Source organism: Sinohyriopsis cumingii, chromosome 18 (assembly GCF_028554795.1).
Source record: "Sinohyriopsis cumingii isolate HCF-2022 chromosome 18, ASM2855479v2, whole genome shotgun sequence".
Classification (NCBI taxonomy): Eukaryota; Metazoa; Mollusca; class Bivalvia; order Unionida; family Unionidae; genus Sinohyriopsis; species Sinohyriopsis cumingii.
The window spans coordinates 57,290,510-57,312,004 of NC_142978.1; the positions used below are offsets into that span (position 1 = coordinate 57,290,510).

The 21,495-nt window shown below is 35.1% G+C and overlaps 1 long non-coding RNA gene across 1 annotated transcript; it reads right to left on the minus strand.

Moving 5' to 3' along the window:
- Positions 1-2,204: 2,204 nt before the first annotated feature.
- LOC149776722 (uncharacterized) lies at positions 2,205-21,031 on the minus strand. Its single transcript, XR_016416250.1, has 3 exons — positions 20,897-21,031; positions 20,044-20,213; positions 2,205-3,590 (listed from the first exon to the last, which is right to left on the minus strand). It is a non-coding gene; the product is annotated as an uncharacterized LOC149776722 (long non-coding RNA).
- Positions 21,032-21,495: the final 464 nt, after the last annotated feature.

The following is a 21,495-nucleotide window of genomic DNA, read 5'->3' on the forward strand; positions in this document are numbered from 1 at the left end:
TTCAAAGGTACAATGGATTTTGAGTCTCCGCATCAAATTTTTCTTATCGATCTGTCCTGTCCCGCCACCACCCTATTCACTATCAATTAATGACTACATCGTGGGTTGTGCCCTTATGTTGATCATGCGCTTGAGGCTACCATGGGATAGGATATTTTTCCAAAATCGGATACTCATGAGCTATACTAATAACTTAAAGGTCATGCCAGTTAAATACATTTCTTTTAAATAGGAAATATATAAGAATATTTTCTTCATAATGGGATCAGTCTAGCTCTATTCTACGAATCGGGGATCAAGCCAAGATACACTCTTAAGTCAGGATCAGCCTAACATAGATTTAGGTAAGATAGAATCAGCCCAGAATACATTAGCTTGCTTCGATCAGCCTAGCACATAGTATACTTCGGCTGGGATCAGCACAGAATACAATCTAATGCTGATTCATCTATTTACCTTGAGATGGGATCCTTCTAGCACGGTCCACGGAAGCTGGGATTAGCCTAGTTTACACTTTGCTGATGGGATCAGCCTAGCAACAATTCGTATTGAGCTGGAATTAGCCCGGAATATGCAATAATGCCGAGAACAGCCTCGGATAGATTTACTTTAAGATGCGATCAGCCTAGAATTTACTCGAACGATGGGGTCAGCCTATTACGAAGTCTACTTGAGCTAGAATCATTCCAGTGTATACGTGAGCTGTGATCAGCCTAGTACAGCCAACAGAAGCTGGGAATTAGTCCAGATTACACTTTAATGCTTAAATCAGCCTAGTGTCAAGTATCATTGAGGGGGGATCAGTCCAGAATACATTGGAATGCTAGGATCGGCCTAGCATATATTTACTTGAAGATGAGATCAGTCCAGAATATATTCGAATTCTGGAATCAGCCTAGCACCAATTTTACTGGATCTGGTATTAGCCGAGAATACACTATAATGCTTGATCAGCCTATCACCGATTGGGAATCATTCTTTTACATTAATTTGGGATCAGCCTAGCACCAATTCGTTCTGAGCTGGCATCATCTCTCAGCTCAGAATACACGGTAATGCATGGGATCAGCCTAGGGAATCAATCTTCATGCTGGAGTCTGTTTAGCTCTATTCTACGAATCTGGAATCGACCCGGTATACACTCTTACGCGGGCATCAGCCTGGTATAATTACGTTTAAGAGGGGATGAGCCTAATATACATCAGCATGCTGAGATCAGCCTGGCACATAGTCAACGTAAACTGGGGTCAGCCCAGAATACACTTGAATGCTGGTATCAGCCAAGCACATATTTTACTTGAGTTGTGATTAGCCTAGCACCAATTTGACTTGAGCTGGGATCAGCCCAGAATACACTGTATATTAGCATGTTTGAGAGACAGGGAGAGAGTGACAATTGCACATACTCATGTATCATGTATTTCTTACAATGCATGTATTAAATCATTTCTTGTACAAATCAGTATTGTTTTGTTGTGCATACAGTGATACATATTTTGTGCTGAACAAAGATGGCAACTATGACGTCTAACAAGAATCCTCAAACCAGTTTCACTTATCCGACTTTCTTTTGGAAAATCAATCATTTATTGATTTTTCCCTTTCTTAATCACAATGGGGCGTGCACAGAATATACATAAAGATGAGTCTGATGAAAGTGTCTCTTATTTCCTTTTTGTCGAGAAGTCCCATACAATTATTCAGATGGCATACTAATTTAAGATTAACCTGAATTCCTGAAAAGACCAACAAGAGTCCCTTCTATGGGACCAATATTAGGTTGTGTCCAAAAGAATTTCCAGTAATGCAAGATAGACCATTCTGGCAGCTGACTCCTTATACAATTTGTGATATTCGTCAGTGATGATAATATTTTCAAACAAGGAGATTCTAGACACAATAAACTTTCTTCTGATGGATAAATGATCTCAAAATGGCTTTGCCCTTAAGAGAACTGGTGAAAACATGTTCAAGATGGTCACATACTGAACATCAGATAAGAATAATATTTTAATTTTAATCAACAAAGTATTACGAGAAATCTTTTTATGAAAGTTTTTTGGGGATATCAAGATTCATTCAGGAGAAATAGTGATTACAATTTCAAGCTGGTCACTGTGGCAGTCATACTAGTCAGTAGATCGTAGCCATTTTATTGTGGGCTAAATGGGCATACTAGGTAATCTTATGTTACATATTTAGGCTCTAACAGACAGTATAAAGAAGCGAATTCGACAAGCTTTGTAAAATTTAATAAATTATTTATTTCACTGGAAAAAAGAAATAAAAAATGAAAAACAAAGAACTTATGGGTTTAAGAATCAAATCCAAAAATAATCCAAGAATAATCCATTAACTAAATTTTAGAAGTCCTATTCATAAAATATTCTAATGAAATTTGAGTTCGAGTCCCACGAAATATTTAAAAGGGAAGGCGATGACGCATAATATAGCTATTATAGTGCTGTTGTGTTTACCGTTCATTGATTGTAATTCCAGAGACAATACTATTCCGGTGTTTGAATTCAGAATAAAATTTAAAGAATGATCTTTGTCCAAGTACTCTGTATGATGATTCAAATATTTCCAGGAATACAATTTAATCTATAAGAAAAGAAGTAATTTGAATACAAATTAAAATATAACTCCAAACTGGTCTCAAAGAAACACTTTCCAGTGTAAAATGTAAAGTCCAAATTGAGATTATTTCTCTATAGACAAAGATTATAAATTCAAATAATGCGCAAAATAAATACCGGTATGAGGGTCACGTGATCCCATTCCAGAACAGTTTAGAAGGTATTCACATATCTAAGGTCACGTATTCCAGTGCAGTCTTGATTACACTATTGTCATTCATACATTAAGAATGAATTTAAAAAAGAAGTGGTTTACTTAATTCTCAATCAAGGCCAGGAACAAGGTCAACAAAAGATACAAAGTTTGTTGTTTACGAATAAAGAGTCAGGTCAAACTACTTTCTCGAAAATATAAAGTTTCTAACAAACAAAATTACATTACTTTGACATGTTAATACAATAAAAAAGATTGTAAAGCTTAGAAACAGTTAACTTAAATCAAATATACATAACAGTAGTCTAACGGTGAAAAAAACCAAATCAATATGAGATTCATTCTTGGGGGAGTGGATAAATGCATTGTTTATATTTGACCTCAGATATGCAACATCATTATTGATGACCAACCATGCATCATTATAATTCTTTCTGTGAAAACCTCATACTGATATAACTGTCCATTCTGGATTCGTTTCAATAATACGAGTTTCGAAATGGCAAATGTGATGACCACATTTGATGTCAGATCATCATTTTCTTTCAGATCCAGCCGGATATCATGCGAAGTCTTGTAGCGAAAATATCACGTAGATACATCCATTCATTCAAGTGAACTAGTGACAAGATTTTCAAGATAGCACCATTTTCATTGAAGATCAACTACTCGTCATTAGAAGTCTTTCTGTGAAAACTCCATGTCAGTATGCCTTTCTGTTCAGGAGTTGTGACAGCATGTGTAAGATTGCTGCTATGGTAGTCATACTCGATGTCAGACCATGGTTTTTTTTAAGTCTGCGAATAAATCATGATATGTTTTTTTTTAATAAAAAAAGAACGATTTTGATATATTAGCTTATATGAAAAGAATTCCAAACTTTTGCTTTGTTTAAGGTATATACAACATTTTCCATGGAGTATCTCTCTTCAAAGGAACATGTACAGTGTAAATGGAGATTATATATATATATATATATATATATATATATATATATATATATATATATATATATGTACAGAGAGAGTAAGAGAGATAGATAGATAGATCAATCGATCTATATCGATATATATATATATATATATATATATATATATATATATATATATATATATATAGATGGATATATTGATAGATCGAACGACAGATAAGTAGATTGCTCGAACGACATATAGATATATCTAATGATAAATATATAGATCGAACGACATATATATATATGGATATATAGGAAGGTTGGTATGTATATAGATATATTGATTGATGGCGTTTATTGTCTTATTTAACATAGCTGGTCTCCATTGATTATTCCTTATTGAATATGGCAAGAAAATATATATGGAGAGATTTTTCATTATCGAGACAATTAGAAAGTGAATATAATGTTATAATGGCTTGTTCTAAACATAAATGAAGAAAAATACTTCATAGTTTCAGATTATGTTTTTCAAACTACATATTTTGACAAAATTATCACATATATAATACATGTTTGACGTGTTTACAAATGTATACATGAACGTCTTTCTGCAGGTCGGATTAATCAACCTGATTTTTTACAGTATTATCATTTATTACATTTATATATATGTGGTCAGAATCTTGAACATTCGTGTGATGAAGTTGAATCCATTTTCTTGAGTGAGCATTATTTTATTATGTATATAATAATACGTTTATAAAGATTTATGAAAGCTATGTAGTTTCCAGAATATAATTCTGTATCATGACTATGTAAATAGTCAAATAACTTTTACAACGAACCAAAAAGTCCTATGTATTAGACATAGTATTTCTAAATATCCTTTAGTGTGAGATGACAATAAAAGGATTATACCATGGGATTTAATGTCATACGTATACATCACTATTGAGCGCTTAACCGTCTATAAACCACAATACTTTTATCAAAAGAATTTATTATTATAAGTAATAATTATACCGAATATGTCCTTCTTATTATCTTGTAAATAAGACAGCCTTTACAACATAACTTTATTTAATTTTCGGTTGTAACCATTCATGGCCAACATCAAATGATTTGTAACACTCGTACTAAAATGTGGGAAAATGTTATCTTCTCCTTTGATCATATTGTTCTCCTGTCCCCGTTACCATAACTAGTAAAAAAACAAAAGAAAAACAAACAAAAAAAACCCATGTGTTCTACATAACCCATTGCCGTGCGTGCATAAATGCAACGGTTCCCATGGCATCTCTGCATTGTAAAATCTTTGACAGAAAAGCATCACTTATATCTACAGCTGTCCCAATGATACAAATTTGCCACTTAGCTCACACAGATGGCTTAAAGACAATTTCTAATGTTTGGTCTATGGACATAAATTCCATGACTTTAGTCTTGCATATTCTTTACATGCTGCTAATTACTTGTGGTATTATTTCCGATTTTAGTTGTTCACATTTTAATTCTTTCCGTAACACGATTCTACCCTGTAATGCAGACCATGCCATTGCCGTTATTATTTCTTTTCACAGTAGGTAAAGTGATGAAGGCATGATTTTTTCAGTTTGTCTGAATTTTTTAAAACTATTTAAAGAAATTAGCGAAATTCATTCATTAAGGTTTGAAAAAATTTGTTAAATGAAAATCTAACATTGACAATATCTCCGAAGAACTGATATAAATGAATAATTCCAAATCATAGTAATTCCAAATAAGTAACAAATAAGTGACAACTGCATGCTTTCCCCAGCATAGCTCTTTTCAATGTTGCATGAACTGTGTACATGGATATACGGATTTTCATATCTTTATTAAAACTAGGTAATCTCTTTGGATTAACTGCTATTGAAACTGCTAAGATCAGATAAAGGGAGACAGAAGGAAACATTATGAAAATTAACATCATGTTTTCATGTCGTGTTCTATAATTTAATGAAGATAATACTGCATGGTTTCAGTTTATGTGTTTCATATTACAGACTTGACAAACGGCATATGACACTTATTTTACATGTTTACAAATGTTCTCATTCACGTCTCATTAAGTATATAGACATTTCCGTTATTTAATAGATTTTTAAGTACGAGGATACCTCAGTACTATACATTCATGATGAAGATATATTGATTTTCTTGGGTGCACTATTTTGTGATGTACATAATCAATTTATTAAGATCTATATATGTAGAAGAGGGTACCAGTTATTGTCAGAAAGTAAATGAATGAAAACACAGGGTTCTGTAATATTAACTTGTATGATGAGATGGTAAAATTAGACAAGCATACACCTGTCAACTCTTCCCGACATCGATATAGTCGAGAGAAAGATTAGAGATTGAAAAGACAGAATTTCCGAGGTCAGTCGTGCAAATATTACAAAGTCTGGCAGCCACAAAAAGATGGGCGGAGCTAAGAACAAAAAATGTACAGCATCGAAGGAAAGAAAATATCAATGTTGGTCAAAATTAAACCGATGACTTCCCGGCAATTAGGATATATCCAAAATTCGCTGTTGGTCTTCCTGAGCTGTTAAAGTACCTTCATACGCTCCTGGCGGTCGAAAAGGCAGGTATACACAGATTAGTCGAGTGAATGATATCCCATCAAAGCACGGTCAATTTTCAGGGGTCTAAGTCTGTGCAACCCACGAGACCTGACAAAGAGCGTTGCACACACTGCATAATGGCTCTCTTGGAAAAAGTGATTGAAGTGTTACAAAGCTGATACCCTTTTGCCTAACCTTAAGTATTTCTTAAATGCATCTGATCTGCAGCGGCTTAATGCCTTTTTCTGGTTGTCACTGAAACCGAGTCTGGCCACCTCAGTGGCGGCCCTATTCTGAAACTATGGGACTTGGAATATTTAGAGTTAAAGCCACACATACAAAGCGCTCTTCTCAGTTGTATTCTAAATTCTACTCTGGAAACTGCCTGCCCATTTTGGTTCATAAAAGCGGTCATGTCGCAGGATTTTGTTGGGCAGCAACATGCAATATGTAAGCTTGACACCACAATTTCAATTTACTAGTCGTCACCATACAGTTGGGATACAGAATTTGAGCGGAAACCATTCTATGCATTTGAACCTGTCTCTATGGACTTCGTAAGTACAATCATGATGAAGAAGGCACCAAAGTCAAGTGAATTTGATCCAATTCATACATCACTGCTGCTTGAGTGCTTAGGTCCAATGGTGCCTTCACTAATTGATGTTAATAATACCTCTCTCTCATCAGGGTAATTCCCATCATTTTTAAAAACTGCCATTGTAAGGCCTCTGCTGAAGAAACCAACAATAGACCAAAACGATTTAAAGAACTGCTGCCCAGTTTCTAATCTCTCTTTCATATAAAAGTCTTAGAAATGGTGGTTCTATCTCAGCTTGTATCTCATATAAATTCAAACAGTCATTTTAACAATGTACAATCTCAATATTTCCATTGCCACGGTACTGAAACTACTGTTGTAAAATTAGTTAATGACATTATCTCTGCGTTGGATAGCGGAAAGATTACAGTTCTCACCCTCCTTGATTTGTCTGCAGCAATTGACACAATATACCACGATACATTAATTTACCATCTCCAGCATGTATTTGGCATTCGTGATGCAGCCTTAATGTGATCAAGTCCTACTTAGTCAACAGGACACAAATTGTATCTGCAAATGGAATACACTCCAGCCCATTTGATCTATATTGTGGTGTTCCACAGGGGTCTGTTCATGGACCTGTTCTCTTCATTCTGTACACTCAGTCGCTCTCAAGTGTCATAGATCATCATCAGTGTCTCACCAATTGTACGCTGATGACACACAAATATACAAATCTAGCCACCCAAATGAAGTTAATGCTACCATCCAAGGTGAAGAGAGGTGCATTTCTGATGAATGATGATAAGTAAGATCCGAGCAACTGTGTTTTGAACCTTTTGAAGTTTCTTGAGCAGATATTGAGATGAACCAGACAGAATCGAGTTACAATAGTCCAGTCTTGAAAGTACTAATGAACACACAATTGTTTTAGTGGCATCAACTAAAATATATTTGCGAATAGAGCTGATGCGTCTCAGCTGAATATATGCAGCCTTGAATATGTTCATGACATGTTGGTGCAATGTGAGAGTACTGTACAGAGTAACACCTAGTTTTCGTACTGAAGGTGTGAATTTAATGTTGGTGTTGCTGATATTTATAATGAAGGGATGGAGAGTATTCCGTTTGCAGATACAATTTGTGTCCTGTTTACCAAGTAGGACTTGAACCACAGTAAGGCTGTATTATGAATGCCAAATACATGCTGGAGACGGTGAAGTAATATATCATGGTCTATTGTGTCAAATGCTGCAGACAAATCAAGGAGGGTGAGGACTGTAATCTTTCCGCTATCCAACGCAGAGAGAATGTCATTAACTACTTTTACAACAGTAGTTTCAGTACTATGGCAAGGACGATATGCAGATTGTACATTGCTAAAAAAAATTAACTGAATTTAGATGAGATACAAGTTGGGATAGTACAACCTTTTCTAAGATTAAGTTCTTTAAATTGTTATGGTCTAGTGTTGGTTTCTTCAGCAGAGGCTTTACGATGGCAGTTTTGACAAATTATGGGAATTCCCCAGATGAGAGAAAGGTATTAATACCATCAGTTAGTGAAGGCAATACTGGATCTAAGCACTCAAGCATCAGTGATGTTGGAATTGGTTCAAGTTCACATGACTTTGGTGCACTCTTCAGCACGATTGTACGTACGACAGCCATAGAGACAGGTTCAAATGCTGCTAATGGTTGGCGCTCAAATTCGGTATGGCAACTGTATGGTGACGACGAGTCAATTGAAATTGTGGTGTCAAGCTTATATCTAATGGTTTGTAATTTGCAAACATGTCTGGAAGGTCGACTGGAGAGAAGGTAGTTGCAAGTGGTGTTGATTTGTTCCTTGATATTAGCTTGTTAGTAATATCGAAGAGCTCTTTGCAGTTGGAACTTTCCATGATCTTAGTAGTGTAGTGGGTTGATTTCGCTGCATGGACTATATTTGTGACATTATTGTTAGCGACTTCATATATTTGCTAATGATTAGTGAATCTGGTGGAAAGTCAGAGCCTCTCAGCTGTACGGCGGTCTATTTTAGGAGTGCGAAGCTGGTCTCTAAGACTTCTATACCATGGAGAACACTTTTGAATTGATACTCTGCACTTGGTAGCTGGGGCATGTTTGATAACAACGTAGATAGAATTTCTACCAAGAAAGAAAACACGTCCCACCCCAGAAGGTAATGGGCTGGACTGACGCCAAAGTCACTAGCAGAGTGAATCCATCCGTGCACAGCCGGTGCGAAAGCATTGCGATTGGATGGGCAGAACGTGTGATTAAAAACTTAAATTGTTATATATATATATATATATATATATATATATATATATATATATATATATATATATATATATATATATATATATATATATATATATATATATATATATATATATATATATATATATATATATATATATACTTTGCACAAAGATTTATCACTGTATATTTCTTCGAGAGTGGAATGTTTTATATATTAAACAATGAACATGATGATGGAAACATTAGCACATTTGTATATTTCTTCTTTCAACAGGCATGAAGCAAAACTAAATACTGTTTTAAAAAGAATCAGAGGATGATTTCGGAATAATAAATAAATTATTTCTGTAAACATGTGTCAGAATTGTACAATCATGTGGTTGGGCAATTATATGCTGTCATTGGCTAACCCTATTAAGCAAACTAACAACAGGACCTTAGAACAATCCATTTGAAATCTGTAAATGATATTATTTACTAATGACATGAGTGGGCCAATGACCAACATGTAGGAGCGCTTGGGTGAGAAATGCCTGGCTTGTTTTTGCCCAGTTTGATCATATTTTAGTTATTTATATTTAATAATGGTGGCCATATATATGTTTGATTGGCATCACCATTTAGGTTGTGAAACATAATAATATTTATCTTTATATAGTAATGGTGGCCACATATATTGCCAGATTGATGTTATAAGAGCTTTAAAATTGCAATAGTAAACTGAAAGTTTCGGCAATGCTGTTGACTGTATCTCAAAATATATTCCGTATTTTGAAGAATAAATTAGTTAAAGATTTTATAATGCATTTTGATAGTGGCCATTTTGTTTGTTGATCGGTACCAATTGTTCAAGATTGTAAGTTATTCATTCAAATATGCTTTTTGTACACGCTGATCAGATTCGTGTAAAACGTTTTGTATACTGAACATATTTGAGGGTGTGTCTGTATTATTTGTTCAAAACGGAAAAGTCAATATTGCAATATATTGTTTGCCATGTTTCTTCAATCTGATTTTGGAACTTTCTAGAAGATCAAAACAGCAATCCTAGATGGGCAACATGTGCTAGATGTATTATTTGCAACTATGAAATTATTTATGGCCGAACATAATTAGTAGATATAATTTTCCGGTTTGCATATATGAACATTATTAATGGGTGCAGGATGACAAAGGACCATACCATAAAGTCATTTGTAATCACGGCCAGGTGAGCTCAAAATTCTGAATTGGATGACCATGAGATGAAAGCTGAAGCATCATAGTAAATACATGACATAAACAGTTTCCCCATCACGAGTATGCACATATTAGAAAAATCAGTCTCTTTTGACTATGTTGTGGTATATATGTCTTTCTGTATGTCTGATTATTTCCATCTATCTCTCTCACTCTCAAAATATATTCCTGGTTAATAACGGTAATATTCAACAGCCTTTATAGAACCATGACCATTGCCATAGCTGAAAACATTGTTGTGCCACCTTAATGTGCATTTATACGTGGAGGGCAGGTTTTTCAGAGTTTAATTTATTTTATTTGACTATCATACATTAGTAATGTTATGTTGTAATCTCAATGCAGAATATGACCATCCATTCAGGAAAATTAATTAGATTTTGTTAAATGGCTAAGATTGTCTCCATATTGGATATCTGAGGTGCACCATTGTCATTTTTGAAAGCCAGACTTTGAAATTAAGGCATGTATAAAATATGTATGCTATTTTTACCTGTATTCCTCTGAACTGATAAACTATTTTGTCTTCCGAACTTTTGATCAGTTTCATTCCCTTAATAACTTGTTTGTTCGTTGTTGACACTACTAGATCATCAGCTAAATTCTAAAGGGACGTGTGCACCAATTTTTGGTGATACAGAAGTCTTCTTTTCTGCTGATTGTAATTGTATCCTCTTTTAAGAGATGTGAGAGAGGAGATTGCAAGTGCCAACTTGTTTTTGATTCTATTCACTAAATTCGAAATCATCCAGAAATCACAGCAGAAGTGTGTCCGCTATTTTAGATAGATAATGTCTAGCTGTAGTACACTTTAATAAGTGGGTATCAATTCTTGAATGTGAAATATAGTAAGATGAATATTCAAAATGTCTAATACATTTAACAGCAAAAGCCCAATAAACGGAATGACGACAAACTTGCAGTAGCATTTGTAACAATCTAAGATATGACTATTGTTTAATCTGCCACACTTTATGACAATAGTGAGGTATAGCAATATCACAACTGGATGAAAGATTGGCACCATTGATATCATAAATAACTTTTTTTGGCAAATCTTATGTTTATAGCACCGCCCAATCAAAATAGCTCTTATAGTTGACTATTTGATGTAAGAAAGCGACTAGTTTTATTTAGACCCAACTAGATATAATAATCTTTTGGTAGAGAATACATGTAGGATTGTAGGGATTGCTGTAACACCATTTTTCAGCACACGATATGCTATACAGGGAGGCCAATATTAATGGTGGAGGAAGAACCCGGGAAAACCCCAGAAAGAACCACCTACCCACGAGAAACAACTGGAAAGTTTTCTCACATACTCACATTGGCAGAATCCGAGACTCGAACCTACAGCTGAGCTTTCTCATATAACCGCGCTGGCCTATCCGCTTTGTAAAAACGATTTAGTTCCCTATAATACAAACTAAAAAAGTAAACAATGAACGTTCGGTATTGGGAATCAAATTCCAAACAATCCAATAATTACTGACACTAGTCCTAATTTTTAAAGTTCTGAATAAATGTTATTGGGAATCTAAATTAAATCTAACGCTGGATGTGCTGATGTGCGTGTTGTGGCCCGTATAATGCTAATGTTTCTCTCCTTATTTGAAGTAAATTAAAGTCTCTGTTTCTTCGAACAATAATTTTGAAGAGCACTTTTTTTTCCAAGTGAATTACATAATCTGAAGAAATAAATTCCAGTCCATTTTAATTTGCTGGACACAACATAATACAATTGAATCTGACAAGAGTTTAAATGAATAATATTTCCAGTAACAAATATATAGTTTTCTACCTAACCTCAGGTTACTATTAATATTTTCTACAAAAAAATTTAACAATAACATTCTAGAAGTTCCCTAATGTTTACTGATGGATGACTGATAGCCAACTGTTACTCTTGGTTTCAATGTGATGGATCTATGAACAAAGTATTTTCTTTTAAAAGTTTTGTTTTTACCACAAATTGTATATTCAAGCATGTCCAATGTTAGGTACAATGACCCTCTGGGGAAGCAAGACTCTGGGAATAGGTCTCCCTGCGAGCGAAAACCGTATGTTAGTTTAAGACACTAGAGAATATAAGGGTGCCTATCGTATTGTGTGGGTTCTTGGGTGAAGAAGGACTTTTTCCTCCGACTCTCCTATTGGGATCCACGATTTGGGTTAGATGTCAGGTCTCATCCAGAACATAAACCCTGCCTTAATGCCAGGATCAATAAATATATGACAGTATGGAATGGAAGGATAAGATTTTCCTGAAATCTGATTTCCGAACATATTTCAGGGATTTAGTGGGACTTGGGGAAAATGGGGCTGTTAGTAAAATCATCTTTATCTATCGGGCATCTGTATAAGAACTCACATTTTCTAATGGAGTTTATTGGTATCCTGGCAAAAGTGATGGTTGGGTCTCGATTATTCCTGTTGATGGAGGTCGCTAGTAGTATGAAACTACGGGCTTTGCCGTTTAGTAACTTTGTGGCGCACCAACCCGTCCTTGCCTCAGCTACTCATGATGATTTAGTGACAGTTGGATTTTTATCACTCTTAATTTGGTCCACATATACATGTCACGTGCGTTAGGCATTCATGGGAGTCAAGTCTCGGTTGGATGGAAGTGACCCAAGGGGTTTCCAAAAAAATGCAAAACACCAGCTTTTGATAATTTTCCATGATTGTAGAAACAATTACAAGGCAGTATATTGATTCAGGCAAGCATATGGTACCGATAAATTCACACACCGTGAGTCCATTACATTGAATAAATATACAGTGTTTTGGATCAATACTGCATACATACAGATTTGCATTACTAATTTTAACTATATTATATCAACTTAAAGGTCTGTGTTGATTGTTCATCTCAGCAATGCTTGCACTGTGTCTATATCATGATTTTAGTCGTACACAAAGATAAATTTTGTACTTGAGTTCTAAATATTCTCGTATTGAATAAATGCTTGTAATGGCTTCTATATAAATATTGAGCTGTAAGCATGCATTTGACTCCCAAATTATAATGAATGAATGTATGAAGGGCTCTAATAAAAGGAAAACCATGCTAAACGATTGGAATATAACAAATATGACGGATAAACTGAGACCGCTGTATCGGTTGAAACCATTATTAGGTTCATTTAGGTTCTTTTAAGAGGCCCAGAAGATGATGTTGGCATCCTCAGAATCAAATTGGGAATACATTGTTTGGTTACATTGATAGGATGGTTAACCTGGCAATGACCTTACAAATAGAACAAACTAAACATGGGCAGATATTTGAGGCAACTAAAACAAAAACGAATCTGCAGAATAATGTGCACGAAAGAGTCAGCCCTCTAAAGAAAAAGAACTCGTCCCGTGCGTCTGAATCAAGTGAGGTTTTATGTAAAGTAAGTGATAATATTTAAGAGCAGGCTAAGCAAACATATGCTTTTTGCTACATATAAGAATGGCACCTGAACTCAGCAATCATCAGTGGATATACGAAATGTTATATGAGGACGCAGAATATCAACTACGCGACATCTTTTAGACTATATTATTCAAATGGAACTAATTGTGGAAGATTATTAGCATTCCAAGAAATCTGGTCATTGAAACTCGTTTAGGCTGACGAATCGTGAAATTTTTCATCTTATCACAGTTTACAAATGAATTTGACGATACCAATCATATCGAACTATTACATTTAAGAAATCCATGCCATTAAATGAGTATTATAAAACACATACATAGGTGTTAAATGATGGTTTAAGTACACGACCCTACCTAAAATGTGGCATAGTTGAAAAATCATATAATGATTCTTGCCAATCCTCTGGACCTGTTCATGAATATTAATAGCCGCCCGGAAAATTAGAAACCACAACTATATGTGGTTGCTCAACCGTCCGTGATCGAACAAAGGCATGTTATTTCACAAATGATACAGAGATAAATAAAATAGAAATAAATAAAACGATTGATATCATTGAATAGATTGTAGATTCTAATCATAGTATAATACAACAGCTATGCAGCACATTGAAGGAAGTCTGAATTAGATTTCCCCTTTGTATAGGGATGCTTACCATCCCTCATCTCAATTAGCACGCATCAAAGCGTATAATTTACATATCAAAGTCTTATGGGAACGGCAGAAAGAACGGAAGTATTGAGGCCAATTTTGGTACTAAATCCTTCACACCTTCTACAGGTTGCCACTGCAACAGCAGCAGCAATAACAACGAGAACAATTGCAGAAACAAAACAACGGTACATTAAAAACAACGTGCACTTGAACATAATGTAATATTTTCCAGAGGTGTTAGAAAAACTGGCATCCTTGTGGTATTAGACCAGAATGAACAAATCTGTCCTCGTCGTCTCACTTACATGGCTGAGTATGTTCATACAAAAACACAAGAACTACGAGTACTAGAATTAAAATTTGAAAAATGTTTTGGCGATTTGCAAGATCACGTGGCAATTATACCATCCACATACTATGGTTATCTAATAGCCGCGGTGTTACAAAAGTTTGGTATGGGTAAAGCAGACATTGTTCTTAGCACTCAGCTGGTAGAAGGGTACTAAATGTCCATGCAGAACGTTGCATGCAAGTACTTAACACCAAAAGAACTGCTCACCAGTCATATATTTTGCTGTGGTGGTATCAGTGACAAACCACAGTTTACTCATATGTCAGAGCATGGCTACATTATTGGTAACGTTACTGCAGTCCAAGGAAAGATAAAGGTAATTTATATCATATACGCGGATTTTGAATGCCTGTATGCAGAAATCATTGCTATCATAGACGCTCATTCACCCGATAAGGATTAAACTGTGCAAGTCGCTGAACGAATTCCATGCGGTTTTGTTACGTAGAAGTTCGATATGGCGGGAAAACAATGCCGCCAGTTTTTTTTATCTTACACAGAGATTGTTGAGGTTTTTCTCAGATCGATCGAAGTTACGGAAACATGGATTGGCCTGTAGCTCTATTCACCAGCAGACATACTTATAACTGGTTGAAAACAGCAATGAGTTCCGTCAATATACTAACTGATTGATATGTTAAAGATTTTTCATCTAGATCATAGTCCGTCCAAAGATGAAATTAAAAGTCATGGTTCCAAAGTTCGTAATCACTGTCACTTCATTGAGAATGCACCCCAACAAGACCATATCCCTGTGGTGCTTCATAACCTTCTTGGCCACGTAAGCAGTAGCCAAAGTATCGAAATTACCGATAAGCGAGATCCACACAAACAAGGAAAAATGCACGATATTTCTGTTTGGACATTTGCAGTTTATCGATTTGATTCATTTAATGAATTCGTCCCTGGATAAGTTTTTGACCAATCTGAATAAGGAGAATTTAAAAGTAACGCGTCGATATTTTTCAAGCAATTCAGACATTCCGACACAAAAGCAATGTGTTTCCACATTATTACACTGAAATTCAACAACATATTGAAGCGTGTTATTCATCGTTGTAAAGCAAAAATGAGTACAAACATGCAAAGCGAGTTTGGTTAGTGTTCGAGTGCGAAACCTTTGGTGAAAACCACGATCTATTTATGAGCACTGATGTGTTGTTGCTGGTTGATGCATTTTACTTGTCAAATAAGTATCAAACATATCGTTACTGAAACAAAACATTTGTTTGTAGATTTTCCAAAATGAATTTCGAGATAAGAATTACAAGCATAGTAGCATGATAACTGACGTCTTAGGAGTGATTTATATTTTATTATGGTTAAACGGTGACTATGAACCATCCGAAGAAATTCGTCTGTACTATGCTGTAGATACTGCACATATTGCACATGCATATTTCAATCTGTGGTCGTACATGTATTGGCATCAAAACATCGAGATAGGTCTGCAAATATCGAAAGAGTTTCGTACGTTGCACCCGATTTATCTTTTTTCGTTAAAATATTTGGAGTTCGTCATGTGTCAGCTGTAGACATGCATTTTAGGCACTTGTAGCTTCCGCTGGTGCTAATTGCAGATGCTAAGTTGTGATACTTTCAGAGAAGACTATGTTTTTTATTGGAGTAGTGTTCAAATAAAAATTCGTAGATATTCCTAATTAATCCAGCTATCGTTTTGTCAGTAATGTCTCATCAAAACGTGAGCGTCGGCCTTAATGAAAGCCAACTTTCCGAAAGAAAAGACCGCAATGAGAAACAATTTTAGTGTCACACTGAAACTTTATATGGCGAAATAAACGGATCTTTCGCGGTGTGGTTGACCCATATAGAGCTCATCCAGATTATTGCAATTAAACACAACATTACTGCATCAACATTAAAATTATTCAAGTCATATATCACACAAATACAGTCCTTGCATCCATCAATAGCAACGATTCCAACATTGTTTGCACCAGAGGAACTTTTTCAAAAGTGACTTTGATCAACGTTTACCAGATACGAGTCGTCAAATACACTTGGGCAGATGTCGTCGATTACCTGATCGCAGAAGAATACTCCGTTTACCCTTCCATTTACAAACTTTTTTCGTGGTGTTTTCATGTGGGATGACCTTGCATAAATGGTACCACTCGCAAGTAAAACTGGCATCATCTATCTGTATTCACCAACAGCCCCTGACATTCACTGGGTCACATCCACATCGTTTCTATTTTGACTAGCATGGACCACGAGTTGAAGTTGCTAATTATTTGACTAGATGCTGTAAAAACTGAATTGGATATCCCATAACAGGTCATTTTGTTTTTTATGCGTTGCGGTCACTGCATTGTTTACCGACACGTACTTACTGATCTCACATTAAACTTGATATTCTACAAAATGTATATTAACATTTACAGACGTAACTCAGCTTGAAAATATTTGTTGATTTAGATCAGAATTAATCTACCACCAGATCGGATTTGTCTTAATAGACTATTCGTGTTTGTAATAACCTTGATCCAGATGAGCTTGTGATTTTTTGAAGATCAAACTAACAAACTGAACATGTCAAAGCTAGACATTTAGGATATTATTGTCAAATTGAAAGATGCTGTCAATAAAATTAAACCGGGCTGTGGTCACTGAAAACTGTTGAATCACGGACTATGGTGTGCATGTTTGTGCTTATCAAAAACAATATTTAAACTAGACAATATGCAATTAATACAATCACTAGCTTGATTACTGCATGACGCGTAGCAACTTGATGGAGCAATAGTACAGGGATATTAGTCAAAGGAGGCACAAATCTATCCTTCCATTGATGAGATAACATTAACAAAAGGCCGAATAATTTTCAAATCTAGTTATGGCTTTGATATAATTACAACCATATCTTAAAAATGATAGCATATCCAGTCATAACAACTAAAGCTAAAGGTTCGTGGGATTGAAATGGATACGTTTATAAATTATAAGCATACTATTGGTTTTATTCACTTTATGAAAAACCGAGTAATATTCTCATGAAATCGTATGCAGTTGCATTGTAAATCCATTAGTTTCTGGAAGTGGAATTCAGTTTGAAGCGGTCAAATGTTATGTATATCTAAAAGTATATTTTGTAACTCCTAGTACATGATTTTATGAAACTTTGACAACTCTTTTTTATGGACGCAATGTGTATAGAATATGTTTTTTAATAAATTATGTACGTTACCCTTTTCTGCTTTTAGGAACGCAAATTGTATAGGATTTATAAAAAGATGTTTACTTATGTGTCGACAATCAGCAAAAATAATCTTAATAATAAAAATTAAAATGGCGCCTACGGCGCAGCAGTTTCTCAGTGACTGATGGAATATCGATGTTACCAGAATAATTATAGTAATTATGCGGCTTTCCATTGGTTGCGCGAGGCCACATGAATATTCTGTACTGACTCAAAATCAATAGTGTACTTTGTCACCTTGGGCACTTGAGACGTACAGTCGCAAAATGCGGTGCTTATAGAAGGAGAAAGTTAAACTATCAGAATCTTTCTGATTTTTGAAGTCATTTACACTTATTGTGTTCCTGTTGTAGGCCTACAGACGTGTTTTATGTTGTACTTACATATTTTTCTAGAGGATACACATTTATGTGAACTGTTCAGTTGAAATTGGTAATAATCATTATTTGGACTATAATATTATTCTAAAAGATTATAAATTATTAGAAAGAGTTCTAGAGAACGTCACATTGACAGCGTCATGGTTCTTCCAGTATTGAACATTATAAGAGAGTTTTCATTTCATTAGGTCTTTCATACATCTTTATAAAGACCAATTTGGATTGAATTTATTGTATTAGGTTCCTCTCACACGTTTCATTTTTCAGTTTAATAATTAAATTGTTTTGATATTTTACAAAACTTGTTAATTTTGCTTCTTTTCTGTTACTTAAGATTGTGATCATACAGTCTTAGCTCACATTCGTACGGATTCGAAGCCGTATTCGGTATTCGTCTTGAAGAATAGATTTTATGATTATGCATAAGTATTGGAATCTGACCGCGGTCATAATATTGGATTTTACCAACGACTGAATACTGGATCGGCCATAGGCATATGATAACATCAATAAAATTTCATTTCCACTTGTCGATGAATATATGAGACAAATCGGCATTACCAGATCTTTGTATACATTGTAATATAATCTGTTCCGGATAAAAGATAAACTGGTTATTGGAACCATCCTGATGTACAACTGCAAACTCACGGCCAGCATGGAATCATATCTCGCGCACGTGAAAACGCCCAAGCTTTAACTGCATCAGCAAATGCAAAACCTCTCCTGGATTGTTTCTTGAACGAACTGGTGACATTTACTGATGAATCAATCTTAGTTATAATCCTTGTTAAGCATGTCAGATCAACATTGACTCGGATAGTTTCAGAAAATGTTTTCTAGTGACATATATTGGGGAAAGACGTTCAGTAGATGTACAAGTTGCTGTATATGTGTAGGTGAAGTGGGTGCTAAATAAGTAAAATGTTCTATCGTGGAAAATTTGTATATTCCCGAGGCTGATATTTTCTGTAATCTTATTACATTTATAAGAGTAAAAGTAATTTTGTTAGAAACTTGGTACCATATTTTTGACTGAATAGGTTAACTCTGCGGGATTTGTTTTGACAATCAGAGTAGTATTAAAGGTTTGTGGTTTGCCCATTTTTGGAAACCTTTTAGGAGCGTTCATCGGTCAGGGACTCGAACCACTATGACTGGCTCACCCACTTGACGTGTGGATGTGTAGACACAATTATAACTGATCAAAATGTAAAGATAACTTAAGGAAAAACTTTTCATGAATATTAGGGACGAGAGAAGACAAAACGTGCACAAAGATGGCAAAAAGGCAAACCCTGTAGTTTATTACTTTTTTGCTCATACAAGGAGGCTAAATCAATACATTGCTTCAGACAATGTTTCTGACAACTGTAGCCTTGTAATGGACCTAGCATCTCACTCTCCGTCATTGTCATTCTTCGAATCGGGAGGGCATGGACTACTCACAAGCATTTAAGAAAAAGCCATTCATGCCTTGGGAGGGACAGGGCCACACATGTCTCTGGTCCTTTTAAGTCATCAATGAGATGGAATCAGAACGATAAAGGCTATATATGTATATGTGAGTCCCAAGATACAGAGAGAGAGAGAGAGAGAGAGAGAGAGAGAGAGAGAGAGAGAGAGAGTGAGAGAGACGATGTAAGGTCCTTACCACTTCCTTTTCTACTTTAAAGGGTTCTTGCTGACTTGTTCCTATACCTCGTCAGGCCAGAGGCTACAATGAGCATCCATCTGCAGCCAGTAAAATTTCGCGTGCTTTGTGTTAATCTTAATGGGTCTTCTTGTGCCAACATTCTGCATGCTTTGTTTTGACATTTCCTACTAGGATAGAAAATGTATATATTTCACAGTCAGTTAAATTTCCCAACGAAGAATTAATTTTTATTATGTCGACAAAGGTGATTCAGTAATATAATAAAAAGCAATGTAACACCAACATGTACTATATTACTGACTATACAAATGCAGGGGCAAGACATTCATATTTTCAGATGAAAAACTTAACATGTAATATGTTCCATGAATTTATATGTACACAAGTGAGAAATAATACATTCACTTGACTCTGGGACACTGTATATCAGACTCCATGTGAACAACGACATTTAACAAAACATGATTTCAGAAACAAAACAATTATTGATATAAACATCGTCAGATTTTGAAGAAATGTATTGACAACCAAATTAATACCTGTTGATTTCTGACATACATTACATTATACTGCTGATCAACAAGACACTTGCAGGAATAGATTAATTGTCGATATGTGCATCTCCAGGTAGGAAACAAAATATTTATGAACTTTAGTGGCAACTGAGCAAACACTGCAGGACTACGTAAAATATCATTGTGTTTGTTTAGAAAATGGCTATCCGAAATATCAAATAAAGTATGCAATTGATCTTAAGATTGGAGTATAGGCAAAGAGTGTGCTATACAAAATCATCGACTTACTCCCAAAACATAACATTTTATCCCGGTATAATATTAAAAATACTTACCTTCTTGTACTCTGCACAGAAACATATCATCTCGTGACATGTGACTGTATAGTAGGATTGTGACTCCTCTCTAACATTCCGGAAGGTCTGTAGGTATGGTTGCTACATGCTTGATGTTCCAAATCACAATCACACTGGATGGCTGGATGATAAACAATACGTGTTCAAGTTAAATCTTGAAAACCAATAACTATATATACCGTAATTACCAGCAAACTGCACAGACCCATATCTGCCATTACACAATTCCACGGCAGATCGAGTTCAATGCATTTTCTTAGGAGTAATCAGTAAACATCAACAAAGATCCTGATATTCCAGCTGATTCCAAAAAGCAGATCCGCGTTTATGTGATTTGTAGTTGGTTGTGACTTATAAATGGTATTAATATACTGATACAGTAAAATACAAAATGTCTCCCAGGACTCACCATGATACAGTAAAATATGTATACCATGTGCCTCCCATGACTCACCATGATACAGTACAGTAAAATATATATACAATGTGTCTCACAGGACTCACCAAATTAACGTTCTTTATCAAGAAATTACTAAATTCCTTTTACAATTTACATTGCGGACATCTAGTGCTCTTCA